The sequence below is a fragment of the Sapajus apella genome, unplaced genomic scaffold (assembly GCF_009761245.1).
Source record: "Sapajus apella isolate SASKATOON/1434 unplaced genomic scaffold, GSC_monkey_1.0 scaffold44, whole genome shotgun sequence".
Lineage (NCBI taxonomy): Eukaryota > Metazoa > Chordata > Mammalia > Primates > Cebidae > Sapajus > Sapajus apella.
Genome location: NW_022436984.1, coordinates 673245 through 700156, shown reverse-complemented (window position 1 = coordinate 700156; position 26912 = coordinate 673245). Strand labels below are relative to the sequence as shown.

Genomic DNA, 26912 nt, shown 5'->3' with positions numbered 1-26912 from the left:
CAAGCTCCAAAAAGGTAGTGCTTAAGAACACTGGATCTCCAGGCATATCATGTGGGTTCAAATCCTAGATGTACCATGTCCGAGCTGTCTGACTTGACTTTAGGTCTCAGTTTCCTCATCTATAAAATGGGAACAGTGACAGTTCCCACCTCATAGAACAGTTATGAGGATTAAGTGAGCCGCCATGTGTATACCGTGCTAAGCATGGAGCCTGACATTCAGTACGTATTTGGCAAGTACTGTCAGCATCGCGGGGACAGTGAAAATCTAAGGGCATTTGTTTGAGAAGTACGTGCCTGACACACAGCCAGCCTCTGGTCTCTGAGACCATGGAATGGCCAGCCCAGAAGGGAGACAGACCACAGAACTTTTCTCTGCCACTTTGCCTAGAGACAGCCACCCAGGTTTCCCAAAGCTGGGCTCTGACCACAATCCCTCCTAAGCTCCAGATTTCCCATACATCCTGCTTTGTAGATGCCATCCTACCGGCCAAGACAACTGGAACAGATGCTGTGGGATCAGAGGAGAGAGAACTCCGCAGAGCCAGCCAACACGTTTCCTGTTCCTGAAGTGGGGCTATGCCCACTGTCACTGGGCTACCCCTTCCTGCCCAGGCCCAAGGGGCTGAAGTCACCTGTTTGGAAAATCTGCAAAATTGCTACCCCTACCCCCGTGAGTCACACATCCAGGTTATTCTGGGCTTGCATGGAGGCAGTATGTGCAGGTGGGGCTGAGGGGTTCTGAGGGGCTGGGGAGCCAGCCAGCGGGTCACAAAGCTCTGGCAGACCCAGCCAATCACCTTCTTATTATGGCTGAGCAAAGACCTGACTCATGCAGAGGCTCAGCCTCTCAAAGCTGGATTACTCAATGCAGAGATGGGGCAAGTGGAGTAGTCGCAGGGTTGGCCAGGAGCCTAGCATGCACCCCTTCTCAATAATCCAGGACAGGGATCCAGATGGCTGTGGGTTCAGGTAGGGACTGAAGCTTCTCCAGGATTCTGTTCTCACAACACTTTTAGATCACAACTCTAAAATCCTGAGCCCTGCTGAAGTTCCAGCCACTGGGTCCTGGACATGTTCTGCTGAGTAATGATCTGAACTCTTACCAAGGGTTTCCCCAGGCTGGATGGGATAATGGTGCCACACTCCTGTAGCTGCTGGCCAGGAGAAGGAGTCCTTAGGGGCAGTTCTGGCTAGGTTACTCTATCTGACCATAACTCTGAGGGTTAATGGAAACCCTGGAGTGTAGTAAACGGAACTTCTCATTGCTAAAATCAATCCATTTTAGTAGGGTTCATCTAGGTGGGCAGACAGAAAAGCAATCCTTTCTTTCTAAAGGTTTTTTGTTAGAGATCTTTCAGTTCCTCAAACACCTACTGTTTAGGTCAACAAACGTCCATGGAGTCACCAATCAATCCAAGGCTCCCAGCAGAGGGCACACAGTGTGGCTTGGCTGCAGGCTTTGCCATTCGCTGCCTGTGAGACACTAGCAAGTAGGCGAAGGTATCCAAGCCTCAGTTTTCATGTGTGAAGCATTAGAATGATGGTATGATTGAGCACGGGGCTGTTGGAAGGATAATGAGAGAACTGCTGGTGGGAGCCAAAGGTTCACCATCACCCTGCCTTTGGAGCTGCACAACCTTTACTGACAGGCAAGATCAGACATCGACGTATCTGACTCACTGTCTTCTTTCCTGCACCCTGACCGAACTCCCACAAACCCTCTGGTCAGGGTACTAGGCAGGGAGAGAGGAAGGACAGGTTTGATTATCCATTCTCTGCTGCCTCAGGCAGAAAGCGCTGTGCTTTTGGAGCTACGTTGCTCATTTCTTTCCTCAATTAGTACTGGCTCAGGGCTCAGTGCACAATACCTGCTCAGTACCTATATATTGAATGAATGAATGGGAGAGGTTAAACTAGGGTTTGGGAGGTTCAGATGGCAGGTGGGCTCAGAAAGGATTGTTTTCTGGTCTCATTTCTTTTTTTTTTTTTTTTTTTTGAGACAGTCTCCCTCTGTCACCCAGGCTGGAGCACAGTAGCATGATCTTGGCTCACTGCAACTTCCACCTCCCAGGCTCAAGCGATTCTCCTGCCTCAGTCTCCTGGGTAGCTGGGATTACAGGCACCCACCATCATGCCCAGCTAATTTTTGTATTTGTAGTAGAGTCGGGGTTTCACTGTGTCAGTCAGGCTGGTCTTGAACTCCTCCTTGGCCTCCCAAAGTGCTGGGATTACAGGCATGAACCACTGTGCCCGGCCTGGTCTCATTTCTTGTTTGTTGACCCTGAGGAGGTGCTATTGGCTACATGGAGAAGGAAGGAGAGGAGACTGCTAGCTGCACTCCCAGCCACACGCAAACAGATGCAGCAAGAAGCCTTAGAAATCTTGGCAAGGGATTTAAACCAACTTCTTCTGATGCATATAATATGGTGCTGCTGGACTTCCCATGGTTTTAGGATGGTTCTGAGAGTGGAACCTGGTAACGACTGGGAGCACCTCTCTGCCTGGTATGCTCTGGGGGTGGGCTGCTGGTCCATCTGCGGCTAGCCTCAGTATAGAGAGGGCAGGGAGCTGCAGCAGCTGCCATGACGTGTTGGGAAGGGAACTGTCATGTTTGCAGCAGCCCTGGTGGATCTGATGTTTTCTTAATGGTCCTTCAAGCTCCAAAAGCACACCCATGTCTCTGGGACACATAAAAGCCATGTCACTTTATGTTCCTTTGGAACTACGTCTCTTTGGACTGTCTGGCTTGTGGTTGTTGTCCAGGGCCAAGTGATGTGTTCTCACACTTCTGCGAAATGTCTTCATCCTGTGAATTGTTTAGCCTACTTTCCCCTTCCCCCAGGCTCAGGCCCTTCTTCTCTGCTCTCACCCTACCTTCCACCCTGCATCCAGTTCCCTCTCAAAATCCTCCCAGTTTTACTTCTATGCCCTTTTGACAGGGAACAGTCATTTATACTTTAACCTTTCCACCAGAGGTTGCCCTGAAGATGTCCAGGACAAACTAAGATTCAGTGTTGAACTCTCTGTGCCCTCTCCAGGAGACTGCCATTCCCCATGCCCTCAGACTCTATCCTACCTACCTGTCCTGCAGGACTAACCCCACGTAGTGACAGTCAGCCCCCACCCCAGAGGGGATATGCACTGGAGAGCTTCCAGAAGGTCTGCAGATACCTTCTCTCCTGGCCTACCATGGTGCCTGAAAGTCCCACCAGAAATGCCACTCTTGAAGATTACAGCATCTCGCTCCAAAAAGCCTTAGTTATTGCCTCAATATTGTATATGAGGAAATGACGGTTGAGGATTCCAGTGACTTTTCCAAGTTCAAGATCAACCACTGACAAGATCAGAGCTGAACCTAGCCAACTGAACCCAAATCCCATGCTCTTTCCTTACCACCACACTGGGGAAGGAAGGATAACTTGATTTTACACAGCTCTAGAGCTGGATGACTTGCTTAGATTTCGCCCCCTGAGAATTAGGAGGAGGGAAAGGGAATTTCAGAGGCTTTTCCTTTTTTTTTTCTTTTGAGATGGAGTCTTGCTCTGTTGCCCAGGCTGGAGTGCAGTGGTGCAATCTTGGCTTACTGCAACCTCCGCCTCCCAGGTTCAAGCAATTCTCCTGCCTCAGCCTCCCAAGTAGCTAGCTGGATTACAGGTTCCCACCAGCATGCTTGGCTAAATTTTGTATTCTTAGTAGAGATGGGGTTTCACCATGTTGGCCAGGCTGGTCTCAAACTCTTGACCTTGTGATCTGTTTGCCTTGGCCTCCGAAAGTGCTGGGATTACAGGTGTAAGCCACCGTGCCTGGTCTGGTTTTCTTCTTTATATTTATTTTTTCAAGACATTGCAGCATTGCCTTAACCTCTCTCTCTTTTTTTTTTTTTGAGGCAGAGTCTCTCTCTGTTGCCCAGGCTGGAGTGTAGTGGCACAATCTCAGCTCACTGCAACCTCCACCTCCCTGGTTCAAGCAATCCTCCTGCCTCAGCCTCCCGAGTAGCCGGGCTTACATGTGTGCACCACCACACCCAGCTAATTTTTGTATTGTTAGTAGAGATGGGGTTTCACCATATTGGTCAGGCTGGTCTCGAACTCCTGACCTCAAGTGATCCACCTGCCTCAGCCTCACAAAGTGCTAGGATTATAGGCCTGAGCCACCAGGCCTGGCCTAGCATTGCCTTAATCTCAACCAGCAAATGCTTACTGACCACTGACGAAATGTGCTAAACACTCAGTGAGGCATCATGAGGACATGGGATCATTTCAAGGCATGGGTCTTATCTTTATTAAGGAGCCTTTTTTTGGCTGAAGAGGTAAAAGTAATTCATAAAATTACAAGGGATGCCACCAAGCAGAATATATGAAGTGCTAAATAGTGAAAGCACATTTGGCTTTTAAGTGCTCTGGGCACATGAAAAAGATGAGAGGGGGATCAGCAGTTAGAGAGTTTCTCAAGGAAGGTGGCACCTAATTGGGCCTTTAAAGATGACTGGATGTCAGAAAGCAGCCAAGAGAAAATGGGAAATTCTGGACATGGGAAACATGTTTATTATTACTTTTCATTTTTAAAAACAGCATAAGACCAATGACTCAATCCTGGAGGAATGTTAGGGACACAATGAAAATAGAGGAGGTGGGGAGGAAGGTGATGTCTCAGAGCCAAGGGAGGGCCCAGTCTCAAAGAGGAGGTCATCTGCCCTGTTTAATGAAGCTATCAGACCTGAGGTGGGGATATGGTCATTAGATTGTGCAATAAGAAATGATTAAACTCTGAGTCATTTTGTTGGAGTGTGGAGACAGAAGCTAGACCTGCAGATGACTGTGGAATCCTCAACCACTTGCCCAGGAGGAAGATGGAGAGGGGTATCAGGCATTTGTCATCACAGCCATGCGTGTCTGCTATAGCACTTCAGGTAGACAGTGAGTGACTGCCTGCAGAATGGAGAGCATCTTGGTTCTTTCAGTTAAAATTTGAAATGAAATATAGGTTAAAAGTAGGCTTGTAATCCCTGTCTCAACATCCCACCCATCCCCCTTCAGATTCCATATCCTACCCTCAAGTTCTAGATCTTATCTGTTCAAGAACACCCATGAGTGCAACTCACGATCTTCCTCCAGCTACTTACAACACTGTATCACAAATGAAAAGCAAGATAGGAAATATGTTTATATAATAAAGTCTTAACTAAGTTGAATATTTAGAAAATAATGTTGTACATATTGATTAACTTTGTTTAACTGTGGTTAATCAGGGCCCTTTTTAATGTTTGGCTTTGTGGGAAATTACTGCCTTAAGGCAGGAAGAATAGACAAAATTGCTCTCTAAGGATACTGCAGAGCCTCAGATTCAATCACTCACTCATCGCCATTTATGGAGTGTGTGCTCCAGTACCCAATGCTGTGTGCCAGCCCCTGTGCCAGCACAGGACCCATAGGAAGAAATAAACCCACTCTGGGCCCTCGAGAAATTCCTGAACTTAGGTGAGAGCTAGACAAGTGAATGAAATAACCAAAGGACAACATATTATGCTCCAGCTCCAGATATAGGAGCTGTTGGAGCATCTGCTTCCTGGGTCAGGGAAAGCTTTGTAAAGGAAGCATGGTTTGAACTGGGTCTTGAAGGAGAAACTCAACGGGCAGATAAGAGTCAAGAGGAAAGGGGAATGCATGGGGAGGAGGGAAAGGACTGCAAGTAGTTCATCCAAGAGTCATGTTGGGGCAGGAGAGACTGTTAAAAAGGCAGATGGGGGCCGGGCACAGTGGCTCACGCCTGTAATCGCAGCACTTTGGGAGGCCAAGGTGAGTGGAACATGAGGTTAAGAGATCGAGACCATCGTGGCCAATATGGTGAAATCCTATCTCTACTAAAAATACAAAAATTAGCTGGGTGTAGTGGTGCACACCTGTAATCTAGCTATGCGGGAGGCTGAGGCAGGAGAATTGCTTGAACCCAGGAGGTGGAGGTTGCAGTGAGCCAAGATTGTGCCACTGTACTCCAGCCTGGTGACAGAGTGCAACTCCGTCTCAAAAAAAAAAAAAAAAAAAAAAAAAGGCAGACAGAAGCCATATCACCAGGAGCTCTGTACACCATGGTTAAGGAGTTATTTTATCTGGAAGGGAAACTCATCAAAGGATTTTCTTTTCAGGTATACAGTATTTTGGTCAACAATACAAAATGTTGCTAATACTATAGTTAAAATAATTTCCAAATCAAAATTATAACAAATGAAATTACAGTGCTTAGAAACTGCATTAATTTATAATTCTGCAAAGGCTTTCTTTTATATAATCTTTTCTAGTAAAAACTGAAGAGATTCCCAAGGGAGTCCCTCCAATTTTCTGTAAACTTTTTACTTTGAAATGATTTTAGATTCATAGTTACAAAACAGAACAAATAATTCCCATGTATTTCATGTCTCCTCATCCAGCTTCCCCCAGTAACATGGTACATAGCAACTATCAAAACCAGGAAATCCACACTGGCACATTTTTAAGTAAACTACAAACCTTATTTGGATTTCATCAGTTTTTACATGCGCTCTTTTTCTGGCATGTACTCCATGAAATTTTATCACATGCATGGATTCATGTAATCACTACCCTACCAGAATACAGACCTGTTCTATAATCTCAAAGAAACTCCCTCATGCTTCCCCTTTATAGCTGTGCCCTCCCCAACCCTAACTCCTGGCCACCACAGATCTGTTCTTCATCACTCTATAATTTTGTCAATGTTATATATGTGGTTTATACAGTAACCTTTTGAGACTGGCTTTTTTTCTTCTCAGAATAGTGCCTTTGACTTCCATCCAAGTTGTTGCATGGATTAATGGTTCCTCTTTATTGCTGAGCAGTATTCTAAACAATGGCACACGTATGGATGCACCACTGTTTACACATTCACCCACTGAGGACATCAGGGTTGTTTCCAGTTTGTGGTGATTACAAATACATCGTATGAGAACTTTCCTCAGTCATCTCTTGCTTTGTCCATGAAGGTCTGGCTCTGGAAGTGGTTGCCGCTTCAAACCTTTCTGTCTTCCAGGAACTGCGAATCTGCTTGGGGTTTGTAGTTGGAAGGCCCAGGCATTTGCTTAGGGCAGGAGGAGTTAAACATGAGGTACACATGCAACTCTCTGAGCTGACTGTCCCCAGAATTATGGCTTTGTCTCAGTTTAAACCTAAGCCTGTACTGCTTCAGAAGATTCCTGCTTCTTTTTCCCTCCAAAATATGCAAATTCAGATTTTTTTCTTCTTTTTAAAATAAATTTCATAACTTTAATTTTTATTTATTTTTGAGGTGAAGTCTCACTATGTTGCCCAGGCTGGTTTTGAACTCCTGGGCTCAAGCAATCTTTCTCCTTATCCTTCCAAGTAGCTGGGATTACAGGTGAGTGCCACTGTGCCCAGCCTAGAAGACTCTTGCTTCTTAAATGCATTTATACTATCACTCAACTTTGTGGCCTTATTTTTCTAGATGCCATAATTTCACCAAGGATAATTTAGAATTATAGTCACCAGTCAAGAAACCTTTGATGAACAAAATTGTTTGAGAGGCACTTTAGAACAGAAAGAAGACAAAGTTTCAAACATCCAATTGTTTGTAGGATTATTGGGGCTGAATCTATAAAGATTCAGAATGATCCATCTACATTTCTACCTAAACCTGCACAATACCCTCTAAACCAGAGCTAAAGAAGGACTGAGATAGTCAAAAGCATGATAGAGAAAGGACTCATCATATTTTGAACAAGTCCTTGTGACATCCTTACCCTCCCAGTCAAAAAACCCAATAGGTGGGGATAAAGATTTGCTCAGGACCTTGAGGCCATAAAATAGAAAAGTCATTCTCTGAGCAGAATCAAATACTCCTTTATCTCCAGTGCCTCCTGCAGCTGCATATTTTACAATTGTAGATATGTATTTCACTTTTTTTAGTATTCCTTTGTTTGGCTTCTACTGTGAACATTAACAGTATACTTGGACTGTGATGCCCCAAAGATTAACAGAGGCCTCCCCAGAACTTTTCACAAGCCCTGAACCACAACCTCAAGGACCTTAAATATCTCTGTTATTCTACTCTTGTTTGACATGTGGGTGACATTTTGTTGTGTTCTAAAGATAAGCTCCAAGACTGTTCCGCTATCTACTGTTTTCTTTCAGAAAGGGAATAAGGTTTTCAAAGAGAAACTATAATTTTGTCAAAGTAAAGTTCATTATGCAGAATATAATTTATCCCAGGGCAGTAAATCCTTTACTTCTGACAGACCATAGGCCATTCAAAACTTTCCCAATTACTCCTAAGAGACAATTAAGAAGAATCCTGGCTAATGTGGGTAGCGGGGTTTACAACTTAAGCACAGACAACTTAACCAAGTCCAAACTTCCTCCTTGGGATTCTAAACATGAAGAGAACATTTGTGAGGTAAATTAGCCCTTCAACCACCTGCCACTCTGGGCTTACCTAATTATCATAAACCTTTCTACCTATCTGTACATGGGAGATATAGACGAACCTTTGGTGTTATGACTTAACTTCATGGTGAAGGGAAACCAGAATATGTCACCCTAAAATATGCCTGTTTGACATAAATATTATTTCTGAGCTAAAAGTAATTAAAGAAGCCGGGCGTGGTGGCTCACGCCTGTAATCCTAGCACTTTGGGAGGCCGAGGCGGGTGGATCACGAGGTCAAGAGATCGAGACCATCCTGGTCAACATGGTGAAACTCCGTCTCTACTAAAAATACAAAAAATCAGCTGGGCCTGGTAGCGCGTGCCTGTAATCCCACCTACTCAGGAGGCTGAGGCAGGAGAATTGCCTGAACCCAGGGGGCGGAGGTTGCGGTGAGCCGAGATCACGCCATTGCACTCCAGCCTGGGTAACAAGAGCGAAACTCCGTCTCAAAAAAAAAAAAAGTAATTAAAGAGTAGCAAATAGAGGATGAGCTCTATTCTCCTGCTTTTCTGCCTAAAGACAGGATATAAATTCTTCCTTACTGGAGATGGTTATTATCAGCCGAGACAAGGCACCAGAGGAATCTGCAAACAAACCTTACTCCATTGGCTTCTTCCCATGTTATCTACCTTCCCATAGTTTCCCCCTTTCGGATGCCTAAAATTGCTTTCTTTTGTCCTGTCATTTCTCTACAAATGTATTGTTCTTTTTTGAAGATGGCATATAAACCAGAGTTTGAAGCCACTGCCTTGAGTTGCCTTTCACTGAGGTTTCTCCTGGATTCTGTGCCCTCAATGCATTAATAAACTTGCCTGGCTAGCGGTGGTGGCTTATGCTTGTAATCTCAGTGCTGTGGGAGTCTGGGGCAGGAGGACTGTTTGACAAGGTCAGGAGTTCAAGACCAGCCTGGGCAACACAACATGACCCTGTCTCTGCAAAAAATAAAATAAAAAAAAAAATAGTGGGTTGTGGTGGCACACGTCTATAATCCCAGCTTCTTGGGAGGCTGAGGAGGGAGGACTGCTTGAGCCCAGGAGTTCGAGGCTTCAGTGAGCTGTGATCATGCCACAGCACTCCAGCCTGGGTGCAAAGTGAGAGCCTGACTCTGAAGAGAAAAACAAAAACAAAATTAAAAAACTTTGCCTGTTTTTCTTTTGCTGATCTGTCTTTTGTTACAGGGATCTGTCCCAACTATGAAGTTATAAAGGTTGGGAAGAAATTACATTTCCTCCCCAATAATGGGAATCAACAGATATCCATAGTCTACCAAGCCTCTCTTCACCCAATGGCAAAGCCTACTCGTCTTGTCTAACAGCCACAGCAGCTAATGGAGGCTTCCACACACTTGGTTTTAAGGTCTCTTTTAAATTTGATGGTCCTCTATGCTGTACAATATTTGTTGCTCACTGAAAATACACACTTCTCAGCAAGTAGTCTTACCACCAATGAAATCCCATTACTTTCTCCCTCACCTATTTCTAGTTATTGTAATAATACTTTGAATCCTGCCACCCTCCCTTTAGGTGTTATATTCTCAATGAGGCCATTTGGACCATTGATTCTGCCCTAGGAGGAAGAGACTGTTAGATAACTTAATTCAAGAAAAAGGAAAACTGTGCCTTAATGTAGGAACCAAAACCCTAACCACTCAAGGGGAGTTCAGTGTTGCTTTCTTTCTTTCTCAAGCCTTTGCAGTTCATGCTTTGCAAGAGGCCTGGGAAGCAGGGAGAATCCTACAAATGTGGAGCTTAGGATTTGTTGCAGAACACTGCGGGATGTGAGAGCGAGAGGTCAAAGATGACCCTAAAGTTTCTTGTCCAAGCCACCGGAAGGATGGAGAAAACTGCAGGAAGAGCAGGTTTGAGAGTATGGTGAAGACCACAAGCTCACTTAAGATGATGCTGTGGACACTTCAAAGAACAATTAAGGATATTAGGAAGCATCATGTTCCATGGGGCATAATATTCCATGCTATTATTACCTCTAGTTGTTGGACATTTTGATTTTTGATATTCCTCGAATATATGTGAACATTCAATTTTTGTCTAAATCTATGACCCTTGGGCAGGGAATTACTGAGTCAAAAGGCATATATGTGTATATATATATATATGTATAAACTTTTATTTTTATTTATTTATTTATTTATTTATTTATTTTGAGACAGAGTCTCACTGTTGCCTAGGCTGGAGTGCAATGGCACAATCTCGGCTCATTGCAACCTCTGCCTCCTGGGTCCAAGCGATTCTCCTGCCTCAGCCTCCCGAGTAGCTGGGATTACAGGTGCCTGCCACCACGCCTGGCTAATAGTTTTGCATTTTTAGTAGAGACGTGGTTTCACTATGTTGGCCAGACTGGTCTCGAACTCCTGACTTTGTTATCCGCCTGCCTTGGCCTCCCAAAGTGCTGGTATTACAGGCATGAGCCACTGTGCCCAACCAAAGGGCATAATATATTTTTTAAGAACTGACAGCTTCCAAAAAGGCTGTCCCTTTCATTTCTTCCCCAGAAGTTTATGAGTGCTCATTTCAACACACGTTCACCAACACTGTTGCCATTTTAAAAAGTGTGTTGGCTGGGCATGGTGGCTCATGCCTGTAATCCCAGCACTTTGGGAAGCCAAGGCGGGTGGATCACAAGGTCAAGAGTTTTGAGACCAGCCTGGCCAAACCCTGTCTCTACTAAAAATACAGAGAGTTAGCCAGACATGGTGGCGCATGCCTGTAGTCCCAGCTACCTGGGAGGCTGTGGCAGGAGAACTGCTTGAACTTGGGAGGCGGAGGTTGTAGTGAGCTGAGATTGCGCCACTGCACTCCAGCCTGGGCGACAGAGCAAGACTCCAGTCCTAAAAAAAAAAGAAAAAGTGTGTTGATTGAATGAAAATGATTTTTTTTATTCTTTAAAATAATGTTTCATTGATTACTAGTGAGGAAGAACATATTTCCATGTTTATTACCCATGCATATTTACTCCTCTGTGAACTGTTTTAGGCTTTGAGTTTGAGAACCCACAAGTCATCTGTGTGTTCATGTCTAAGAGAAACATCTGGAAATCCTGCTGAGGAATTCTCACCATTTGCACCTTCTACTAAAGACCTAGTATTCTGGGGTAAATCTGTACTGATCCCAGACATAACCACAGCATTTACTTTTTTTTTTTTTTTTTTTTTTTACTAGATCCTTGATATTCTAGTAATTTAAGCATGAGATACTAGACAATATCCTTATCAGAAGGTTTTAGCCTAGGCAACATAGTGAGACCCTGTCTTTACAAAAACAGAAATTAGCTGGCATGGTGGTACATGCCCATAGCTACTCTACTCCAGCTATCATGAAATGTATTTTGACATGGAAAAAGTAGAAGTTTGGTAACAATGGGAAAAATTCACGTAACCAAAGAACTGAAACAAAACTAGACATTATCCAAGCTACTCTTGTCTCATATTTTTGCCTAGAAAATGAGGGTGGAGGAGAAAGGGGTTAAGAAATGGAAAATGACTTAGGCTTTCCCAAGTTTTCTGCTAAATGCAGGGGAAATAGAGAATTCAGAAAGGAAACTTTCATTGTACTCCCCAAATTGGTAGCCCTGTGGTGCATTTCCTAATAAACTGGCACATTGAGCTATGTGGACGGGCAGCATGGTGCATGAAAAAGGTGGTGAAAAGGACTCCACAGCACCCAACTCTAGCTCTGCCTCTCAAGGCCTCCCGGGCATGAGAGATACTCTGGGCAAGGACGGCCTCTCTTGGCCTGAGTTTCTTACTGTAAAATAGAAGTGCCTTTTGGACATCACTATGTGTATGGCTCATGTGCAAAGAGCTTCTGGACAGACAGCTCATGGAAGGGGATGTGAAAATGGCCAACAAACACATGAAACATGCTCAGCATTACTAATAATTCTAAAATACCTATGCTGCCAGACTGTCATGAAGGCTGAAGCTAACCCAAGTGGAGCATCTGCACAGAACCTCACATGCATCAATTCAGTTAGCGATGGTTGTCGGTCAGAGGTTGTTAATGCAATTTTGACAGCCAAGGAATTTTAAAAAGTCTTTGACATGGAGTCAGTAACAATGAAATTAGGTAGGCAGAAGGGGATGGGGACTGTGATATTGTTAAAGAAGTAAGCTGTGTGAGGGAGTGATTTTGTGGATGCCATACTGAGCAGCACTCTCTCATGGGGAAAGCAAGGGGTCTGGGTAGAAGCCGTGAACTGGAAGTTTGACAGTAGTGAGTGGCCAGGGTATCACCATCCTGGCGTTAGCTGAATCAACAACAGGTGCCTCGTAAATGTCAGTTTCTCTTCACAGGTGGTGGTGGTAACTGACAGAGAAGCGTAAAGCCCTACCTATGAGGAAAACTCGTAGACAGGTGTTTTCCCTAAGATGGTGCTTCTCACACTTGGGGTGTCACCTCTCAAGAAGTCAGGGTAAGGTCCTGAAGGCAGCATTGAAATAGAATCCTTATCACTTTCCTCCTAGAATCAGAATTCTGATTTTTTTTTTTTCTGATTTTAGACAGGGGGGTGATGTGGTCTGGGGCTTTGGCCTGTGTTCCTGCATTCAGCCTAAGTCTTGCCTAGATTCATTGCTCATTTGTTCACTTGTGACTATGGGTCTACACTCATGAATATTTAAACACTGTGTGCACACCCAGAATCTGACCAGAGGGCTGCAGTTCAGGGAATCCTTCTGTCCCACCCCTGGCTGACATTGGATGAGAAGGGCCGCACATAGTGGCTAACTGCTCACCAGTTACTAATTACTGCAAAGAGTGCTGATGCCTAGGGATCACTCAGTCTTTTGACCACCTCCGCAGGAAACTGTAGTATGTCTCAAAAGTAGCTTAATAGATTAAAATGTCCCCAGAATCTACTGACATTGTCTTCTCAACTTTCTCTGTTACAGATGATGACGTAGACCCGTAAGGCCACTGTGCCTGAGGTAGGCCAGTAAGAGCAATGTGTGAGGATGTGGGGTGCACTGTATCAAAAGAGGCCATTTTCCAGGAGCATCTCAATCTAAGACAAGCCAGGATGGCCTTGAATTAGGATTCAGGTGGGACAAACGATGACTTTATGGTGGAAGAAAGGCCTTTCAAAACAAGAATAGAGGAGTGAGGTGCATGGTCACAAGAAACACCATGGGTCCTCTGCGGTGCCAGTCAGGACAAGGCCCATACCAGCCTGCCTGGGTGACAGGACAGCCTGCAGACTCACACCCCGAGGTGCAAGACAGAAGGGTTCGGGCTGGCTAGGGCTCTCCGGTCCCTGCTCCGGGTTCTGAGATTGACCGTTCAGAGTCTGGTCAGGGCTACTACAAAGTTAAACCCACACTAATGGGCACAGTATATAACAGCTTAGTGACAGAACAAAATCCTGATTTGGAGGGTACAGGGAAATGGGCTCTTTTAAACATGACTGGTGAGAATATAATTTAGTACAGACATTTTGGAGGGCAATTTGGTTAAAAGAAAGATTAAAAGCCTTTAGATTTTTTTTTTTTTTTTTTGAGACGGAGTTTCACTCATGTTACCCAGGCTGGAGTGCAATAGCGCGATCTCGGCTCACCGCAACCTCCGCCTCCTGGGTTCAGGCAATTCTCCTGCCTCAGCCTCCTGAGTAGCTGGGATTACAGGCACGCACCACCATGCCCAGCTAATTTTTTGTATTTTTAGTAGAGACGGGGTTTCACCATGTTGACCAGGATGGTCTCGATCTCTTGACCTAGTGATCCACCCGCCTCGGCCTCCCAAAGTGCTGGGATTACAGGCTTGAGCCACCGCGCCCGGCCAAGCCTTTAGATTTTATATGCTCTTTGATCTTAATTCTACTTCTAGGAATTTCATACTGAATCACTATAGATATGTGTAAAACTTTAGATATTAGCATGTTTATAATAATGACAAACTGGAAAGCACCAAAATGTCCAACAATGAATAAATAAATTGTGACACATCCAAACAATGCCACTCTGAAAAGAGAGATGTTCTAGAATATGTAATGATGCTGGCACTGCTGGCTGGGTGACTCAGCACCCATCCCGACACCCTTCTGCCTTGCCTGTCTCTGATGGAGAGGCCAGTAAAACAAAATGCCTGCTTTCTCAGCCTCCCTTAGAGTTAGGAGCCACCTTGAGACCATAAAGTAACACAGCCGCCTAAGACAGCTGGAGTGTCCTTGGCAACATCCTTGAGCTGTTCCACCAGCCTAGACCTCCTACTTCCAGACTCCTGCCTCCTGAGCAAAATACCCCATTATTTGTTCAAGCCACTGTTAACAGGGTTTGCTGTTACTTCCCAACACAATCCCAACTGATAAAGACGTGGAAAGATGTTTATAGTACATCAAATGGGGGGAAAACAGTCATGTACCACATCACAATGTTTAAGTCAACAACAGACTGTGTGTCTGCTAGTGGTTCCATAAGATTATACTATATTTTTACTGTACCCTTTCTGTTGAGTTTTATGTATGTATCTATGTATATACACATTTATTTATTTATGAGTGAATGAAGGCATCTTGATTTGTTTCCTAGGCTGGAGTGCAGTGGTGCAATCATACTTCACTGTACCTTTTCTATGTTTAGCTCTACATACCTATCTATCTATCAATCAATTATATGTCTATGTATCAATTATCCATCTATCTATCTATCTATCTACGAATGGTGGGGTCTCACTCTGTCACACCCATGCTGGAGTTCAGTGGCATACTCATGGCTCACTGCTGCCTCTAACTCCTGAACTCCAAGTGATCTTGCCACCTCAGCCTCCTAAAGTGCTGGGATTACAGGCATGAGCCACCATGCCCAGCCCATATGTTTAGATACTCAAATACTAACCATGATGTTTCAATTGCCTACAGTATCCAGTGCAGTCACATGCTGTACAAGTTCGTAGCCTAGGAGCAATAGGCGATGCTATATAGTCTAGTTATGTAGTAAGCAATACCATCTAGGTTTGGGTGAGTACACTCTATGGTGTTTGCACAATGACGAAATCACCTCAAGACACATTTCTCAGAATGTATCCCCATCATTAAGCAACATATGACTGTATTACAGAACAAAAATATACCAGCAGTCATTGAAGAAAAACGTGAGAGTATATTCTAAAATTATAATTGTGGTTCTGTCTGATGGTACAGTTATATGGGATTTTTATTTTCATCTTTGCGTTTATCTAAATTTTCTGCAGTGAATATGTCTTACTTTTGTGATGTGAAAAAAACCAAAATATTTAAAAAATAAAAGAAGGTAGATTAATAATTGCATAAATCTTGCGGTCAGGCAGCAACAAGTCCTTGACAATAGTTGCCAAAATAACCGCTTTAAGGCTTCTGTTGCTTTCTGTCCAGCAGGTTCAGACTTCCCAGTTGGAGCTCTGGTTTAAAAGGCCCCACTGGCTTCTAACCAGGGCCACTGAGGTCCATCTCCAGCAGTGGGCACCAGGAGGCCACAGGGGCTCTGAGTTCTTTGTGATGCAGCTCCTTCTCCTGGTCATGGGCCTTGCTTCCCTCCTCCTCCTCCTGTCTCTCAACTCTTGCCTTCTTGGCAGAATCAAATGAGATAATCAATCTGAAAGTAATTCATACATTATTAGGTGTAAAAAATGGCAAGTTATTTTTCTTGTAACTCTTTTCTTCTTCATTCTTTTCCCTCCTTGAAGTCTTTCACTTTTCTCCGTTCTCTTCTACCCTTGTTCCTCTTTCCACTTCCGTCTTCCCGCCTCATCGGGCCATAATGTTGGACATTCTGGGTCTCCACAGCCTCATAACTCTGTCCTCTCTCACGGGAGCCTGCCCTGTACTTATCTGTCCACGGGTCTCTCTCCTTCGCTCCACGGTGAGTCCTCCGAATATAAATCATGTTTTTCAACCCCTAAGAACCTTCTCATGACACTTGTCTCACAGTACTCACCTGGTCAGTGCTTACTTGATATTACTAAAGTTTCTTTTATTGTTTTGTTATCTAGGGGATGCATAATAGTGATACAAACACATATATTTATTTGTAAAATGAGCCATCCATATATTTAAGTGAAAATTTATTAGCATCTTACAATTTTTTTGTGAAGTCATTTTTTAAGAACCAACAACTGAGAACTGGTAGAAAGGTAAGTAGTTTGAAAACAATATTTTTTCTTCCCTACTGCAGTTGTAAAATATTGAGAATTATATTCAGAATTGAAATGAAAACCTTAGTAATGATAATGTGGAAAAAATGAAATGTTTTATGGTAAAATATTAGAGCTAATATATATTTCAAATTTGTATTATCCATTAGAATTGTTTTAAAAAATCTTCAAAATAAATCCATGAGATGTCACATTACAAGTGCATGTAGTTGGACCCTAATCCTACCTCTCGCTTTGGCCAACCTGTCATCAAGTAATTGATTTTTCTTTTCTTTTCTTTTTTTTTTTTTTGAGACAGAATTTCGCTCTTATTGCCCAGGCTGGAGTGTAACGGCGCGATCTCAGCTCACCACAACCTCCGCCTTCCAGGTTCAAGTGATTCTCCTGCCTCAGCCTCCTAAGTAGCTAGGATTACAGGCATGCATCACCATGCCTGGCTAATTTTGTATTTTTAGTAGAGATGGAGTTTCTCCATGTTGGACAAGCTGGTCTTGAACTCCCAACCTCAGGTGATCTGCTCACCTCGGTCTCCCAAAGTGCTGGGATTACAGGCATGAGCCACCACACCCAGCCAAGTCATTGATTTTTCTCATCTGTCTTCTCCCTTCCATTCTCACTGACAGCATCCTTGTCTGGGTTGTTGCCATTTTGTGACTGGATAGTATTCCTGCCTCCAGTCCCTTTTCTTTTAACTTTTCTTGCTCCTCATTGCAAGACAAACTTTCCAAAAACACTGCTTTAATTACCCCTTCGGGCCAGGCGCGGTGGCTCACGCCTGTAATCCCAGCACTTTGGGAGGCTGAGGCAGGAAGATCACGAGGTCAAGAGATCGAGACCATCCTGGCCAAAATGGTGAAACCCTGTCTCTACTAAAATTACAAAAAATTAGCTGGGCATGGTGGTGCACACCTGTAGTCCCAGCTACTCGGGAGGCTGAGGCAGGAGAATTGCTTGAACCTGGGAGGCGGAGGTTGCAGTGAGCCGAGGTTGCGCCACTGCACTGCAGCCTGGTGCCTGGTGATGGAGTGAGACTCTGTCTCAAAAAAAAAAAAAAAAAAATTACCCCTTCCTGCTAAGCACCAATGGCCCTCTACATCTCTATTCTGTAGGATCAAGACCAAATGTATATAGGATCAATTTCACTTCCTTCTTCCCCAAACCCTTTCTCTGATGTCTCTACCCAGAAGCCCCTCACTTCAGTCAGATTGTCATTCTCCCTTCTGCCAGTCTCCCTAATACTGAATACCTCCCCGCCTTGGCTTGTACTAGAATGCTGTCCTCCTTTTAAGGCCAAGCTCATGTCCCACCATTCTGTGAGCACTAGCTGACAGAATCAGGATACCAAAGTGCTGTGACAGGCTATGGGAAGAAGGTAAACCCTCCAAATAAATACATATGAGGTTCTGCATTTGTATTTTAAAAAACAAATGGAAGATATCTGGCAGAAAGCATAAGGTTTGCAAGACAGTGAGCAAAAGATGTATGGATTTTACACTGACATGCACTCTCTCATGTGTCAACTCCTCTGGAAAATTTTTCCTGACTTCCAGCCCCCTCCCCTGGGCTGGGTTAGCCTAGCCTTCTGGGTACATCTGTAACACTATGTAGGCATACTTCTAACACTGAAGCACTGTCTATTCCTCCACTTCACTAAGAGCTTCCTGAGGGGGTGGGATTAAGTTTTTTCAGCACTACTGTCTGGCATGGCATCCAGCACGTGGAATGTTCTCAGATCTTAGCAGAACTGAACTGAGGCTCAGAGAGCTTAAGTAACATGCCCAAGGTAACACAGCAAGTGAGAACAGAACTGATTTGAAACTAGATATCTGGTTATAAAGTCCTTCCTCTAGAGTAAGGAAAGTGATAATATTGCTCCCCTCTGGGCTTATCAGACCACACCTGTAATGCTGACTTCAGTTCTGTGCAGCAAACTTTTAGAATAACATTCACAAGCAGGCCTGTTTAAAGGAGAAAGACCATGACAGTGAATGGAGTGAATATGCTCCAATCTAGGTCAGCCGAGGACCTGTTGGAGAAACTAAGGGGTTAGCTTAGAGACAGAAGAAAAACTCAGCATGACATGAGAACTGCCTTTAATGACTTAAGGGCTACCAGAGGAAGAGTAAGGATTACACTTACTTTCTGTGACCACAGCATTTGTAAAACTGTGACCAAAGTGTTCAAGATACAGAAAAACAGATGTTGACCCACTGACAACAAACCTTCTCAGTAGAGCTGGTTAAAGGCAGCATATCTGCCCCAGGAAGGGGTGAGGTCCCACCATGGCAGGTCTTCAAGCTGATGACACCCTGTGGGTGTGTCCTAGTGGGGTCAAGAAACAGATTGAAGGCTGGACTAGATGAGATTTTATGTTTAGGTGACTTTTTAAGGTCCCTTCTAATAGACACCATAATTCTATTATTCGTTGATCACTCTAGCCTTCAGCAATTCCTTACTCTTCTACATTTAGTGAATACTGAATTTACATAATTCATTTGCTGATTAAGCATATATATACCCTGCTACACAACATTTAAGTTATCATCTATCCTTTATACCTGGGATTCCCAACCCCCCAGGCTGCAGACTAGTACAGGTCCATGGCCTGTTAGGAACTAACCTGCACAGCAAGAGCAAACATTCCCGCCTGAGCTCCACCTCCTGTTAGATCAGCAGCAGCATTCGTTCTCATAGGAGCACAAACTGTACTGTGAACACTGTGCATGTGAGGAATCTAGGCTGTGCGCTCCGTATGAGAATCTAACTCAGGATGTCCAATCTTTTGGCTTCCCTGGGTCACAATGGAAGAAGAACTGTCTTGAGCCACACATAAAATACACTAACACTAATGACAGCTGATAAGCTGAAAAAGATCGGAAAAAAACTCGATGTTTTAAAAAAGTTTACGAATTTGTGTTGGGCCACATTCAAAGCTGTCCTGGGCTCCATGCAGCCCATGGGCTGTGGGTTGGACAAGCTTGACCCAAGTAATGCCTGATGATCTGAGGTGGAAGTTTCATCCTGAAACCAACCCCCACCTGCTACCCCACCCATGGAAAAACTGTCTTCCACGAAACCCTGGTGCCAAAAAGGTTGGGGACTGCTACTTTATACTATTGCCATTTAATTTTTTTCAAACATCTTCCCAAACAGGTATGTGCCTTGAAGTCAGGGATCAAATATCATGTATTTTACAACTTTGTTTTCTACAACTTTATTCTCCAGATATCTACACTTGTTCAAAACAGAATAAAAAGATTTTAAATGCTTACTTTACAACTTGACTTTAATTTCTCTGCTAATGGGCTTGTCTTTTCTCTCTCAACGATTCCCTGGAAAGTGAGAACCAATTCTTCCCTAGATACTTTCCCTCCAGGTATTTTTCTGTTCCTCAGTTGAAGGGTTTAAAAGGAAACCTTGTAGGGGTTAGTCTCTGCTAATTAAGAAAACTCCTGGCCAGGCGTGGTGGCTCACGCCTGTAATCCCAGCCTTTTAGGAAGCTGAGGAGGGCGGATCATGAGGTCAAGATATCGAGATCATCCTGGCCAACACTGTGAAACCCCGTCTCTACTAAAAATACAAAAATTAGCTGGGCATAGTGGCGTGTGCCTGTAGGCTCAACTACTCAGGAGGCTGAGGCAGGAGAATCGCTCGAACCCAGAAGATGGATGCAGTGAGACAAGATTGCTCCACTACCATGCACTTCAACCTGGCAAGAAAGCGAGACTCCGTCTCAAAAAAAGAAAAAATTAAACTCCTGTTAGCTGGGTGTGGTGGCTCACACCTGCAATCCCAACACTTTGGGAGGTGAGGCAGGAAGATTGCTTGAGCCCAGAATTCAGCCCAGTGTGGGCAACATAGTGAGGCCTTCATCTGTATTAAAAATAAAAAAAACTAGTGGGGCAAGGTGGTGCATGCCTGTATTCCCAGTTTTTCAGGAGGTTGAGTGAGGAGGGTCCGGCTGGAGCCTGGGAGATCCAGGCTGCAGTGAGCTATGATTGCACCACTGTACTCCAGCCTGGGTAACAGAGTAAGACCCCTGTTTCAAAAATAAATAAATAAACAAATGAATACATAAATAAAATAAAATAAAATTCCTATCTTCTAATGTCTCATCTGTTTCTTGGGTACCCAAGAACCAACCCCAGAGGCAAGAGCTCCTCCTTTTGGACTCACCAGGTTCCAAGATGGCCAAATATATTGGTGAGGATAATAAGGAATAGAGGCAATAGGCAGGCATGAAGGGACCAAGCAGGCTTAAGACACACTTCCCTCTGCTATCTTTCCACTGTTTTCTGTGGCCAGAATATCAGTGGTCCCCAAACAGAAATGGCCCATTACTATCTTCTGGGGAGGTTTTCCAAAACAAACAAACACACACACACACACACCCGTGCACGCACACCCCTCTTAGAGAGAGCCTCAGGTATTTGAAAAAGTTCCCATTCTGATTTGCCCTCCAACCTGCTTGAGAACTGTTCTTAACTTTCAACTCTATCATAAGGGAAGAGCTATCCCTTCTTCCTCTATTTATTTTTTCATTTATTTATTTAGAGCGGTATAAACTCATAGATTATTATTTTATTCAAAGGGTTATAATACATTATTATCGCTTATTTTGATGTTCAAAGTGTCCTAGTATTGGTCAGTGGGAGCCCCTTACAGCTGGCTCTTGTGTCTTGTTGACACATCCTATCATTCTTTGAGAAGGTCCTTACTTTCTGGAAGAATTTGTTCCAGGATCAACTTGTAGTTTCCCTGCCTCAGTCTTGAAACAAGGCATTTCTCTGAGGATTCTGAGTCCTTTTGGGGAAGAGCGGAAACTACTTTTTTTTTTTTTTTTTTCTTTTTTTTGAGACGGAGTTTCACTCATGTTACCCAGGCTGGAGTGCAATGGCGCGATCTCGGCTCACCGCAACCTCCGCCTCCTGGGTTCAGGCAATTCTCCTGCCTCAGCCTCCTGAGTGGCTGGGATTACAGGCACGCACCACCACGCCCAGCTAATTTTTTTGTATTTTTAGTAGAGACGGGGTTTCACCATGTTGACCAGGATGGTCTCGATCTCTTGACCTCGTGATCCACCCGCCTCGGCCTCCCAAAGTGCTGGGATTACAGGCTTGAGCCACTGCACCCAGCCGGAAACTACTTTTGAAGACTTAAACATCCTATTAATATCTAGGATAAAATAGGACTGCAGCAAAACCAGGAAAGAATAAGCAAGCACCCCCTCTGTGACTATGACTAATAAGCAGGGTCTGGCAAATTATGAGCTCCCTTTCAGTCAAGAAGTTTTATTGGAACACAGCCACACCCATTTGTTTACCTAGTGTCTATAGTTGCTCTCATATTACAACAGCAGACTAGAGTAGTTTTGACTTGAGACAATATGGCCAGCAAAGCATAAAATATTTACTATTTGGTCCTTACAAAAAATGTCTGCCAGCTTGGGCCACATAGTGAGATTCCGTCTTGAACAACAACAATAACAAAATTAGCTGGGAATGGTGGCTTGTGCCTGTAGTCCTAGGTACTTGGGAGGCTGAGGCGGGAGGTTCACTTGAGCCCAGGAGTTCAAGGCTGCAGTGAGCCATGATCCCACCACTGCACTCCAGCCTGAGTGACAGAGTAAGACATCACTCGTCTCTTTAAAAAAAAAAAAAAAAAAGATGTCTGCCAATCCCCGCTAATGAGTTAATAAGTATCTACATATTATAGACAGGATTACCTATCAGAAGAAATAGGGTGATTTGGAGATATTGTAAATAAAACTACTATGTCTTCCTAGATGTCACAGAGCTGGACTGACTTAAAATTTATCAATGTAAAATAAGCTACAAACTTGGCAAACTATAACATGTCAGGATATAGAAGCTGATTGTAATGGCAATTATAAAAAGGAGATGGCTTATTATGGAATCTAGAGAAAAAGATGGTTAGAAAGGAAAACTATGTTAGTGCAACTATAACACTGTTCAATGAAGTAGCACTCTGTTTAGCTGGAATTGGTATTCTGGTCACTAGGATGAATAATGTCTCCTCTGGTAGACAGGATAATTAATCAAGCTTGAACCATGGTGTGGATAACACATCATTTCTTAACTTACAACTGTATTTGCTTTGATTTCATGCTTATAAACCAAGCTCTGGTTACCTTTCTAAATTTCAAGGCACCATGATACAGAGAAGAAGTATATTAAATTGACTTTCTGGTACAAATGTGCCTAAGCAAATAAATATGTCAGTTTTATCAGGGCTTGGTGACCTCAAGAAAAGCTGATAAATTAAGTTATCAGATCCAAAGACCTGAGAGGCTAGATCCTGAATTGTGTCAGTTTCCTTAGAACATGGCACACAATTAAACAGTCAAGACAGCCAGATTATCATCACATTTCTTTCAAAGAAGGCAAATGCAAAAGTATGCTGAAATGTTGGACAGCTCCCACCTACAAAGATTAGGGTTCAAGCCAAATTCTGGGGTATTCTGGAAGCATTCCTTAACGTCAATCTTCTCAATTAGTCTCTGTCTGGTGGGAGAACCCATCTCCTACTCAAGGAAGCATGGTTCTCAAGACGTCCATTGTGAGTCCTTGCTTTTCTGCCTAGCATGAACTTTTGGACCCAATTAATGGTCATGACCAAGCAGGGCCTACGGTAGTAGGGTAAAGAACCAGAACTGGGTGCGGTGGCTCACATCTGTAATCCCAGCACTTTGGGAGGACAAGGCAGGCATATTACGAGGTCAGGAGATCGAGACCCTCGTGGCCAACATGGTGAAACCCCGTCTCTAAAAAAAAAAAAAATAAAAATAAAATAAATAAACAAACCAGAACTGTCCTATTTCCTAAATCCAGCAAAAATCAAGTTGGTAAGGCTGAGAAAGGGGCAGATGACTCCTCAGCTGGTCTTCAACCTGGCAATCTCACAGGAAGGGAGTCACATCCACAGCAAGAGTTTAGTCACCAACTGAAGTGTTAGGGACATCAGGCAGGAGCTATACATCCTCCTGACCTCCCCAGAACTTTCCCTTAAGAGGAAGTGTTTTTATCCCTGGAACAACTTCTGTGACCTGGAGAAGGGCTGAAGCTCTGAGTAGAGAAACTGGCATAATATGGTGGGGGACTCTGTAATTTTGATACCAAACAGACTGAAGTGACTGATGATAGAACAAATAGCTAAGAAAGGTGCTTTAACAAACCAGTTTCTGGTTGTATTTTAATAATGTCCAAATTTTTTTTTTGAGATGGAGTTCCACTCTTGTTGCCCAGGCTGGAGTGCAGTGGTGTGATCTTGGCTCACTGCAACCGCGTCCTGGGTTCAAGCAGCTCTCCTGCCTCAGCCTCCCAACTAGCTGGGATTACAGGTGCCCACCACCATGCCAAGCTAATTTTTTGTATTTTAGTAGAGGCAGGGTTTCATCATGTTAGCCAGGCTAGTCTTGAACTCCTTACCTGAGGTGATCCACCCACCTTGGCCTCCCAAAGTGTTGGGATTACAGGCGTGAGCCATTGTGCCCGGCTAATAATGTCCTAATATTTTACCTCATTAAGGTCGTCCAGTTACAACATGCATGGTATTTCCAGAGAAAGGAACAGTGAGAGCTATAGAATCCCTATGACTAAATTGAAACTAGGGAAAGCAGCAGAATATAAAAAGGGCATGGAAGTACAACATGTGCAACAGGAAATAAAACAGAACCCTGAATTTCTCAGGAGAGAAGCAACACATTATACAGAATCAACACTCCATGTCGGAAACAGAAGGATTTCAAATAATCTTCTCACTTCTGGCCTACACGGTCTTCACAAGGATACCGATGAGTAAGATGCAATCGATCCTTATTTGATTCCAGTTTTATGGAATGCATACCACATTTCATGATCACTGCGGGGTATATTAAAACTATAACATTAATTCAGTGGCAGGGATGAGGCAGTGTCTTACATGCGTCATTTTTAAAATCAAAAGCATGGCCAAAGTAGGTGCTTAATGTTTGCTGAGTGGCCTGTCTTCTCCTCCCCTCAAACATCCATTCCAAACTCTTAGAATAGGTCAGGATTTTAAAAAAATTATCTGATAACATTAGTCAGTGAGAATGAGTACTATGCTTTTCCTAAAACGTGACTTTAAAATTACATTTCTGTCAAAAGGTATTGCTATAGCATTTAGATTTACATATAATAAATGTGAACACACCTCATTTATTCTTCTCCCTTATAGAGTAATAATAGTTTCTGATTTTCCAAAATCATGAGATTAAAAAATTATACACATCCAATCTCTCTTAGGAATTTGGCACAAAGGATATGGTGGTGAAGGGCAGGGAATCAATTTCCACATGTGTGGCCTAAGGAGGTCAAGGTGCAAAGTTTAGCATGATTTACATCAGTTATTTCAATAAGAGGAGAGGAGGAATGCCCCATGCTTTTGGTGGAATAGAGAGAACATAGACAGTTGTTACCCATTTACATCTTGGCTAATTTGGAGTTTGAGAGTCTGATATACAAATGCAACATGGAAGGGGTACCTAGAAGTTGCCAGGGACTTCCAGAGAGACCACTTAGGCAATCTCATCATTGCAGGATTCTGAAAGGATAGAAATAGAAAGGGGACAAACTGTGTGAAAATAAGCCAATTTCTTTTATTTATGTGGGGCTTTATAAAGTGAATATGGAATCTTATTGTTTTGAAAAAGAGTAGGAATTACTTTGGAGCAGGCAGACACTGATTATAGAACTGGAATAGGGATTTAAGAAAGCAAGTGGCAGTGACCCACAGACCATTTGTAGCCAATTGTCACTAGCAAAGTCCTCTTTTCCCTATCACCACCACCAAACTATGTCTTTTGTGGTGGAGGCTACACGCAGTATTGGTCCACCCACCACTATCACTTCCTTCCTGCTACTGTCTTTCTACAAAGACTAGCCTTGCCAACTGACCATAGGCTGTACCTCAGTGGCAGACTTGGCCACCCCTGGGGCTGATCAATTAAGCATCCCTAAAATCTGTATATGGTGCGTACCCACTGAGTGTCAGGGAAGTGCTAAACACTGGTGACAGGCAGAATAATGGCCTGAATGCCTTGCCATTCAGAAGCTCACAGCTGAACAGTGGAGGGAAACACACGCAACCATAACATGATATACAAGGGCGGTCAGAGCAATTGATTCTTCCCTATAAATACTCAAGCAATTACTCTCTTGGTAATTACTCTCATTGTAATTAAATTCAAAATATTACAAAATAGCATGTACATTTAAAAAATACAGATGTGTATAAAATTTAAAAGTTTCCTGTTACCAGCTATGTGTATTCCTCAGACCTTTCTATGTACATATTCAACCTATATATAACTATTTGTACAGTCATCTAAAGAAAAACAATCAAAATAGAAACATTCTGTGACTTTCTTTTTCCTCTAAAAATATGGTTACTTTTCCATGCCTCATTCTCTTTGATGGTTGCATGGTATTTTTTGTTACCTGGGAAAAATTCATTCCTCTGCAAAGGTTCAGGAAAAGTTTTGGGCAAGAAGTGATGTGTAACCGGGTCTTGAAGGAAGAGTAGGAGTTCATTTAGTGGAAGCACACCCAAGAGATGATGCTGCTTATGCATGCATAGGAAGGACTGAGTGGAAAGTGGCTCAGGCAGTGGGATAGCATGGGGCACATAGGAGGGGTGTAGAAATACACAGCTTCCTTGGGAACCATCAGGAGTCCAGGAAAACCACACTGTTCTTCAAGCTTTCGTGTGTATCAAAATCACTTTGGGAATTTTTTGTTTGTTTGTTTCCAAGACAAGTCTTGCTTTGTACCCCAGGCTGGAGTGTAATGGTGCAGGCTCACTGCAGCCTCACACTCCTGGGCTCTAGTGTTCCTCTTGCCTCAGCCTTCCAACTAGCTGGGACTTCAGGCACACACCACCGTACCCAGCTAATTTTAAGATTTTTTTCTGTAGAGATGGGGTCTCACTATGTTGTGTAGGCTTGTCTTGAGCTCCTGGCCTGAGCAATCCTCCCACTTCGGCCTCCTAAAGTGCTAGGATTACAGGCCTGAGCTATCACACGCAGCTGGAAATTTCTTTTTTTTTTTTTTTTTTTTGGGGGGGGGACGGAGTTTTTGCTCTTGTTACCCAGGCTGGAGTGCAATGGCGCGATCTCAGCTCACCGCCACCTCCGCCTCCTGGGTTCAGGCAATTCTCCTGCCTCAGCCTCCTGAGTAGCTGGGATTGGATTACAGGCACGTGCCACCATGCCCAGCTAATTTTTTTTTTTGTATTTTTAGTAGAGACGGGGTTTCACCGTGTTGACCAGGATGGTCTCT

General features: G+C 43.7%; 1 protein-coding gene and 1 long non-coding RNA gene across 3 annotated transcripts in view; one reads left to right on the top strand and one right to left on the bottom strand.

Annotated features, from left to right (window-relative positions):
- Window positions 1-26912, bottom strand: part of MAPRE3 (microtubule associated protein RP/EB family member 3) — a 58120-nt gene that overhangs the window by 11584 nt on the left and 19624 nt on the right. The gene's annotated exons all lie outside the window — the stretch shown is intronic.
- LOC116566758 overlaps window positions 18418-26912 on the top strand; it is a 12972-nt gene continuing 4477 nt past the window's right edge. The window contains exons 1-2 of the long non-coding RNA XR_004276002.1: window positions 18418-18430; window positions 23147-23154. This is a non-coding gene — a long non-coding RNA (uncharacterized LOC116566758). The remainder of the gene's footprint in view (window positions 18431-23146; window positions 23155-26912) is intronic.